The sequence below is a fragment of the Rhincodon typus genome, chromosome 21, assembly GCF_021869965.1.
Source record: "Rhincodon typus isolate 14 chromosome 21, sRhiTyp1.1, whole genome shotgun sequence".
Taxonomy (NCBI): Eukaryota; Metazoa; Chordata; class Chondrichthyes; order Orectolobiformes; family Rhincodontidae; genus Rhincodon; species Rhincodon typus.
The window spans coordinates 10910396-10919520 of record NC_063352.1 but is presented as its reverse complement, the minus strand read 5'-3'; positions in this window follow the sequence as shown (position 1 = coordinate 10919520).

Here is a 9125-nt window from a genome sequence, read left to right as displayed (position 1 = left end):
GGAACCCCAGTGACCCGGAGTGGGAATGTCAGTGACCCAGAGTGGGAGTGTCAGAGACCCAGAGCAGGGACCCCAGAGACCCGGAACGGGGACCCCAGTGACCAAGACCAGGGACCCCAGCAACCAGCAGCCGGAGCGACCCTGCATGGAGCATGGCAGCAACCAGCAGTCAGACCACATGGAGGCCCTAAACCCCGCACCCACAACCCCACCCCACCCCTACCACATGGTCTGCTGCAGAACGTCCTTGGAGGCAGACAGTAATGTTTGTCTTTATAACTCTTGTTTTTTCCAACGTGTGCTTATTCTGTATATCGCTGTAATTAACTTTTTCTTCATTTCTCAATTCTGTTACCTATGTACCTTTGTAGCTAAGATGGTGCTGTAAGTGGCAACTTATAAACTTTTCACAGTACTCATTTCAGTGCATGTGACAACAATGCTAATTCTAATTCAATTCAGTTCAATTCTAACTCCAACATTTTATATTCCTTTTGAAATGTGTTAATAGCATTTTTACTGTCTATAAAAAAGAGAAAAAGGTACATATCTAGAGGACTGGAGCACAAGGATACAAAAGTTATACTGCAGTCATACAAATCCCTGGTTAGACGTCACTTGGAGTACTGTGAGCAGATCTGGGCACTACACCTTAGGGAGGATGTATGATTAAAGTGTAGGTATACAATGAGCACAGGTAAATCTTACAGTGCAAGCGCAGGTCAGAGCCCCAGGACAGCCATTCCTGCGTCAGAGATTGCAACCGCAAACCTTCAGCTCACAATCCCACCCAGGATCCCTGCTCTTTTCCAGGAAAAGTGAAATATGCTGCAAAATCTACCTGTCCTGCTATTTCTTACTGCTGTTGTGGAGGCAAAGTAATGGTTCTGAAATAAATTGGATGTGATTTTAACTTGTGCAAAACCCAGTCATTTTTTTATTTCAAAATTTTATTTTATACTTTATGCACAAAAATCTTTGTACACATACATATTCACTGGAGCAGTTCAATTCTGTACACAGTCCTTACATATGTAGAACAAACAAGTCCAAGTAAATTCTTGTTTACGCAAGGCTACATTTACATACATTTGAGACATGGGAAAGGTTCGATAAGAGAATGGACCTCCATTTAACTTCAGCAGAAAGACCTTAGATAATGATCTTTCCTCACTGCGTCTTGGCCTGTCCCAAGCTTTAGTGTGTCCCTCAGCACCTAGATCTGGACCTTGGAATGTGCCAGTCTACAACACTCTGTCGAGGGCAACTGTTTGCTCTAGTAGGCCAACAAGTTTCGGGCAGACCAAAGAGGAACTTTCACTGAGTTGATGGTCCTCCAGGCGCAGTTGATACTTGTCTCGGTGTGTGTCCCAGGAACAGACCACAGAGAGCAGAGTCCTGCATCATGGACCTGCTTGAGATGAACCTTGAAAGAAACCACTGCACTTTTCTCCGGACTTCCTGTGCGAAGGCACATTCTAGAAGGAGATGTGTGACAGTCTCGATCTCCAGCCCTTCCCTGCATAGACGCTTCAAGGGCACACAGAAACCAAGGTGCGTGGAGGATCTAATGGGCAGTGCCCTTCTCACTATCGGGCAAGTTATGTCTTGGTGCTTGTTGGAAAGTTCTGGTGATGAGGCATGATTTTGATACAAAACCCAGTCATACGCAGAAGGTTAAAGTATTCACTCTATGTCGGTGTACAGAAATGCTGCTTGCCAGCTGAGTAACTCCAGCACTTTTCCATCTTTACAGTAATGGTGGGAAGTAAGGTGGGAGCAGGATTGGGTTGAGCCCAAACACCTGTTGAGCTGAGTGGCCTGTTTCTGCGCTGCCCATTCAACATGAAACGAGTGCAGAAGGTCAGAAGTCACAAGACACCAGGGTATAGTCCAACAGGTTTATTTGAAATCACAAGCTTTCGGAGCGCTGCTCCTTCGTCAGGTGGAGTCCACCCAGTACTGCATCAGCACCATAGTGCAGAAGGAGCCAAAGAAGTTGCTCATAGGAAGAAAGTGCAGCGGAACGCAAATTTTACACCCACCTGTTGTTACTAATGTTATTGGACCTGGGTTTCTGGTAATAATTCTATCATTGTCCTTGGGGTTCCCAGTGCATCTTTTATTTCATAATTTGCCGCATGACCACTTCCTTTGGTCCTGCACCATTATCTTTTTATCTCCTTGTCCTGCCTTTTCTGCCTTCATGCCTGTTTTTATGATCTTCCTTCCCTCTCTCTCCTTTCCCTGCATCTGTAATTATTAAAATCTGTGACATCAGCAATATTTTTCAGGTTTCATACAATGTCACAGACTCGAAGGTCATTGGCTGAATCCCCGCTCCCGGAGCGAGGAGCACAAGTCGGGAAATTTCCAAACACGTTGTGAGGCCCTGGAAAAAGGTGAGCTGGAATGCCGGGAGTTTTGCCCGGGGAAAGGGTGGGGAAGGTAGGATGGAGAGGGGCCAATTGCTCCCCAGACGCCAACTGGAGGCAACAACAATGTTGTCGAGTGTCAGGTGAGCTGGTTAAACGGTCAGTTTCTGTTCTCTGGGACTTTGTCCCAATTTTTTTTTAAACGTTAGGGCTTCCTGTCCTCCTTCTTCACCTTTCACGTCCCAACACCCTCCCCCCGATCCCCTACTTAGAATCATATAATCCCTACAAATTCAAAACGAGGACATTCGGCCTATTGGGTCCGCACCGACCCTCCGAACAGCATCCCATCCACGGACCTCCACTCTATCCACATCACCCTGCATTTACCATGGCTAATCCATCCAGCCTGCACATCCCCAGATGGACTACAGTACAATTTACCACAGCCAATCTGGTACCACATGCATATCTTTGGACTGTGCGAAGCACTGAGCCACCATGCCATCCCATACTTGCCAGCTTAATACCTTCTATCCACCTCCCCAGAGCCCCTTTTAGTCTCCATGCCAACTTACAGTATTCCATGGCCTCTATCCACATTTCTTCAATTCTCCATGTCAACTCATCCGGTATCCACTGTGGGCAAGATCTCAAGACCTACGTTGAAATGAAATAAAATAAAGATTTAAATCCCTATTAAAATTTTCATGATGATTTAAAAACTCTTCTATTCATGAAAATCCATTCAGAACTTCAAAAGTCCCGTAAGTGGTTCATGCCAAATCAAAACAAACTTTTGGCTTCATAACCTCACATTAAATACAGCTAATCCTTTAATAACATTGTTCAGCTGTCAGTCAAACAGTAAATTACAGTCCCCTCCCCACTTTCTGGAATAATGAAGTATGGGAAGAACCAATCGTTAATAATGATAGCCATGGGTAATGTCAGTAAGCAGCTCTAGCAATCACTTGAACAATGGTTTTTCAATTCTCACTGACACAGGCAGGCTTTATTTTCACATTTTTAAAGAATTGGGGATTTAAATATCTTCACACTTGACAGCTTTATCGACCCTATCCTTCCTTTAAGAGCACTGACATCTCTGACATAGATCCCGTGCTGGTCAAGGTCCTTACTAATGTGAGAATCAGGTCTTTATAACTCAACACAAAGTTCGGGTATAGTAGGAACTGCAGATGCTGGAAAATCTGAGATAACAAGATGTAGAGCTGGATGAACACAGCAGGCCAAGCAGCATCATAGACCCTTCAGGGTCTCAGCAGTACTCAGCAGTAGTAGATACAATTTCGGGGGAATAACTCTGTGTTTAGATATGACAGACATTTTTCAGGGCATTTCTATAGAGCTGTGAAGAAGGATTACATGACTTTCTCTCCACAGATGATGCCAGACTTGCTGAATTTCTCCAGCAATTTCTGTTTTTATTTGTTTTGGATCTCTGGCAGTTCCTTATTTTAATATCGATAAAGTGATGTCTGTCTAGTTACCAACCATAGCTGTTTACATCCCACATTTGAGTACAGTGTCATTTCTGGAATCTTGTGATGAATTTGTGGTGTCCCTCCCTCTGAGCTAGAAGACTTGGGTTCAAGTCCAACCTGCTCCAGAGGTGTGCAATAAAATTTCTTGTCAGGTTGATTGGAAAACATCCACTTTATTGCCTATTACAAAACAGAGTCCCAGAATTCAATCCAGTTTGAGCCAAAGAGATGTAACATGAACACTGAACACAGTGTAAATGAGTTAATTAAGTGTCTCCCTCAGGGATCAAGTTTACCCTTTCACCCATCAGCAACTCAGAACAATGTCAGATGGAGCAGCAGAAGAAAGACACTTTCATCAGGTCTGTTTGCATATCTCGAAGAAGCTGTAAATGAGGGACTGAACAAGGTGAAGTGGTGGGGAAGGCAGGTGTTGTTTCAGGAAGGAGGCAAGGACAATCACACACCGTGACAGCTGGCATAAAAACACAAAACATTTCTGCCACTCCAACACACCACCTCGTACCTTGGCCAACATCTCAACCTCAGGCTTGCTACAATGCTCCAGTGAAGCTCAGCGCAAGTTGGAAGAACAGCACCTCATTTTTCTGCTTGGGAACCCTGCAGCCTTCTGGACTCAATATCAAGTTCAAAGGTTTTAGGGCTTGAGGCACCTTCTCCCATGTCCTTGCCCCAGCCCACACACACCAGGCCTTGTTATCACATGGTCTGCTGTTACACACCACCCATTGTTAGCCACCAACAGACCCCTTCAGCGGCCATTCATTCTCCCAGGCTGATCATCATCCACTCCTTTGTCTGTCCAAACATTTTTCTCTGTCTCTGGACTCTATCCCCACGTATCGTTTACTCCTTACTCCCTCTCCCCACCCTATCTGCTGCTTAAAAAACAACTTTTTCCTTGCAACCATCAGTTCAGAAGAAGGGCACTGGACCCGAAAAGTTGATTTCTCTCCAAGCATGCTGCCAGACCTGCTGAGATTTTCCAGCAATTTCTCTTTCTGTTTCTTACAGCTGTCATCCCTGACCTTGTTCCTTTCTCAAGCACAGCCCCAGGGAGACTGCACAATTTTGTTGGCAATAGCTCTGGAGTTTGATGCATTTCCATGGGTAGCCCTGGTGATCAGGCTGGATGGAATCTAACAGCAGGCGTTCAATTATTCAAAAGAAATGGAACAGGTGTATCCACAAAATGTGACCTATGGTGTGATGAGGCAGCAGTGAATGGATGTCAAAGGGTTTCAATTCAAATTTAACCCAGAGCATCCTCTCAAGAGGCGGTCCGAAGGAAAGTCCCCGAAAACATAAGAAATAAAAAGTACAGTCTTGTGTGCCACCCAGAAGCAGAAGCAGCTAATTTAACAGGTTAGTCAATGTCAATCCAGATATAAAGACGAGTTAACATTCTGGACAATGTCACATCTTTCCCTCCCCTTCCATCCCCTTTATTGTCGAGAATATTCAGAAATCTGCACCAACTGCTTATTTCTTGCATCACCCCAACTTTTTCCTGCTGCCTTTTCTTACAGCTCGTGCTGTTTGACCGGATACAAAATTCATCCATTCATCACCTCCCACATCTCTGTCGAAGATCCCAATGTCTTTCACAGCAGTTTACACGATCGCTATCCTCTGTTGTCACAAACTTATTGGACATACGGCCAGGTTTGGAATGGGCAAACCATAATGCTGTCTTTCTTTATTTGAAGAGACAGCTACAGACAAGACAAATGTGAATCCGGGATACTAAGGAGATGCATCTGGCCTGTTAAATTGCTGCTTCATTCTGTCTGCAGAGTCATGGGTTTGCACATCACATCCAGCCTTCTGGTCGTTAGTACTGTGCAAAGACTTTAAATACTCGTCCTTAAAGTTATATGCACATCACATCACAACATAAACATCCTTCCTCTAATCTGGTTATCTCTGACTGTCGCTGCATTAGTCAGACTGTCCTCAGATATGCAAACTGTGCCTATTTTTTATTCACTGGTGGGATATGGGTGTCGCTGGCTAGGCCAGCCTTCATTGCTCATCCCTTGTTGCCCTTGAGAAGGTGGTAGTGGATCCTCAGAAAAGATATGTGGGTGTTGGAGGATGTTTCACCTCAGAATAACTAGGATGGTACCAGGGCTTACAGGGTTCAACTGAAGGGGAGAGAATAGCCTAGTGGTATTATTGCTAGACTATTAACTCAGGAAACTCAGAGAATGTTCTTCGGACCTGGGTTCAAAACCCACCCTGACTGATGATGGAATTTAAATTCAATGAATAGTCTAGTGATGATTGTGACACCATTGTGAATTGTTGTAGCAGGTAGGGAAAATTCATCTGGTTCACTATAAAGGAGATCTTCCATCCTTACCTGGTCTGGCCTACATATGACTCCAGATCCCCAGCAATGTTGTTCACTCTTAACTGAACTCTCAGCAATTAGAGATGGGCAATAAATGTTGGCTTAACCAGAGACAGCCATGTCCTGAGTAAATAAAAAAGAACAAATTGCACAAACACAGCTCATGTTTTGTTTGAGTATAAATTATTGAGGCATGATTTAACAGATGTATTTAAAATGTTGCAGGGGTTTGAGAGGCTGGATAGAAATTATTCCGTCTGATGCAGAATCAAGAATGAGAGGACAACATCTTAAACTAGAGCCAGGGCGTTCAGAAAATGATCAAGAAATATTTTTTCACACATTGGCTAGAAGCACCTTGTGTCCATTGGACAATCATAACTCTCATGACTGAGAGATGACAGATTTTTTTTACAAGAAGTGCATTTTCAGATATGGAGTGAAAATAGATCAATGGAATTGAAGTCAAGATCATTCGTGACCTGATTGGCTGGTGGAGCATGTCGGAAAGACTCAAATAGAAAATAGGAGCAGGAATAGGCCATTCAGCCCTCCAAGCCTGCTTGCCATTCAGTGTGATCATAGCTGATCATCCACCTCAGTAAACAGTTCCCACTTTCTCCTCATACCCTTTGATCCCGAAGAACTATGTCTGACCCCTTCTTGAAAATGAATGAAAGTAAATAGCCTTCACCTGTTTCTGGTTTCCTACATTCAAATTGTAGGCTCCTATACATTTGACAGTTCAAATACAAATGATTTGACAATTTCACTGAACATGTCCATTCCTTAAGTAAGGCTGACCCTGTGTACTCTGTGACTCACCATTTAAATCACTGGCCACCACCATCACCAGTTAGTAGAATAGAATAGAACACAATAAAACAGCAATTTATTGTCACTTGTATTTATGAAAATACACTGAAATGTGCATAAGTTGCCGCAATTTAGTGCCGTTTTAATTACGCACGTTATAAAAAGACATAATCGAGACAAAGTTAGGATAAAGTTCATCTTTTGCTCCCTCCACAGCTCCTGGATTTATGGAGTGGCTACAGGACGTTGCCGCTGAAGCTGACCTTGAGGCCAATAAAGCAAGGATTTCCAGACCAGACCATGCTGCCACTGCAGAAGCTGACACTGAAGCCACTGCATTGCCACCATAGGCAGGAGGAACAGACCAGACCCACCAAGTCGTCAACACTGAAGCTGTCTCACAAGCCGTCGTCACTTCAGTCGCCTCTCAAAGCCGCCATATTGTTGTCATAGTCACGAGGAACGAACCTGAACCACCATGCCGCCCCGACTATAGCCACCGCTGAAACCTCCGCACCTCTGGCACAAGTAACGGACCAGACCCACTGACGATGAAGCCTTCAATAAGCTATTAGTTTCTTTTCATCCATTTGGATGAAGGGTTAAATTCAGTAGGTTGTTGAATCTATTTGTTCTTGTTGACACCTTGCCACCTTTGATCTGACACACCATTCTGCCCAAGCTGATTCAAGCCTCAGGAACAGTTCTGAAGAAGAGTCATATCAGGCTCATAAACATTAACTCTGTTTTTCTATCTCCACGGATGCTGCCAGACCTGATGAGTTTCTCCAACATTGTTTCGGGCATAATATCTCATTTTTATTCAGGGAATTCTGCAGTCTGAGCACTGATTTCAAGTAAATTTAAATTTTAGCTTTTAATTTCAAGAACACAACTTGAAATTGGTGGAACTGATTGTATAACTGACTCAGAAGTTCAGGAAGGTCCAAATTTGAGGTATCAGCAACATTATTCAACTCCCCTGGTATAAATTGTTGTGCTCAGTGGCACCCAGTTTGGGTTCTGCCAGGGCCACTCAGCTCCTGACCTCATTACAGCCTTTGTTCAAACATGGACAAAAGAACTGAATTCCAGAGATGAGGTGAGAGTGACAACCCTTGATATCAAGGCTGCACTCGACTGAGTATGGCATCATGGAGTCTTGCAAAATTGGAATCAATGGGTATCAGGGGGCAAACGCTCCGGTGGTTGGAGTCATACCTGGCACATAGGAAGATGGTCATGGTTGTTGGTCAACCATCTCAGCTCCAGGACATCTCTGCAGGAGTTCTTCAGGGTAGTGTCCTAGGCCCAACCATCTTCAGCTGCTTCATCAATGACCTTCCCTCCATCATAATGTCAGAAATAGGGATGTTCACCGATGATTGCACAACATTCAGCACCATTTGTGACTCCTCAGATACTGAAGCAATCCATGTTCAAATGCAACAAGATCTGGAAAATATCCAGACTTGGGCTGACAAGTGGCAAGTAACATTTGCGCCACACAAATGCCAGGCTATGACCATCACCAATAAGAGACAATCTAACCACCGTCCCTTGGCATTCAATGGTGTTACCATCACTGAATCCCCACTATCACCATCCTGGATGTTATCATTGACCAGAAACTCAACTGGACTCACCACATAAACACAGTGGCTACAAGAGCAGGCCAGAGGCTGTGAATATTATGGCGAGTAACTCATCTCCTGACTCCCTAAAGCCTGTCCAACATCTACAAGGCACAAGTCTGGAGTGTGATGGAATACTTCCCACCTGCCTGGATGGATGCAGATCCAACAACACTCAAGAAGCTTGACACCATCCAGGACAAAGCAGCCCGCTTGATAGGCACCACATCCACAAGCATCCACTCCCTCCACCACCGATGCTCAGTCGCAGCAGTGTGTACTATCTACAAGATGCACTGCAGAAATTCACCAAAGATCCTCAGACAGCACCTTCCAAATCCACGACCACTTCCATCTAAAAGGACAAGGGCATCAAACATAGGGGAACACCACCACCTCCACTTTCCTCTCCAAG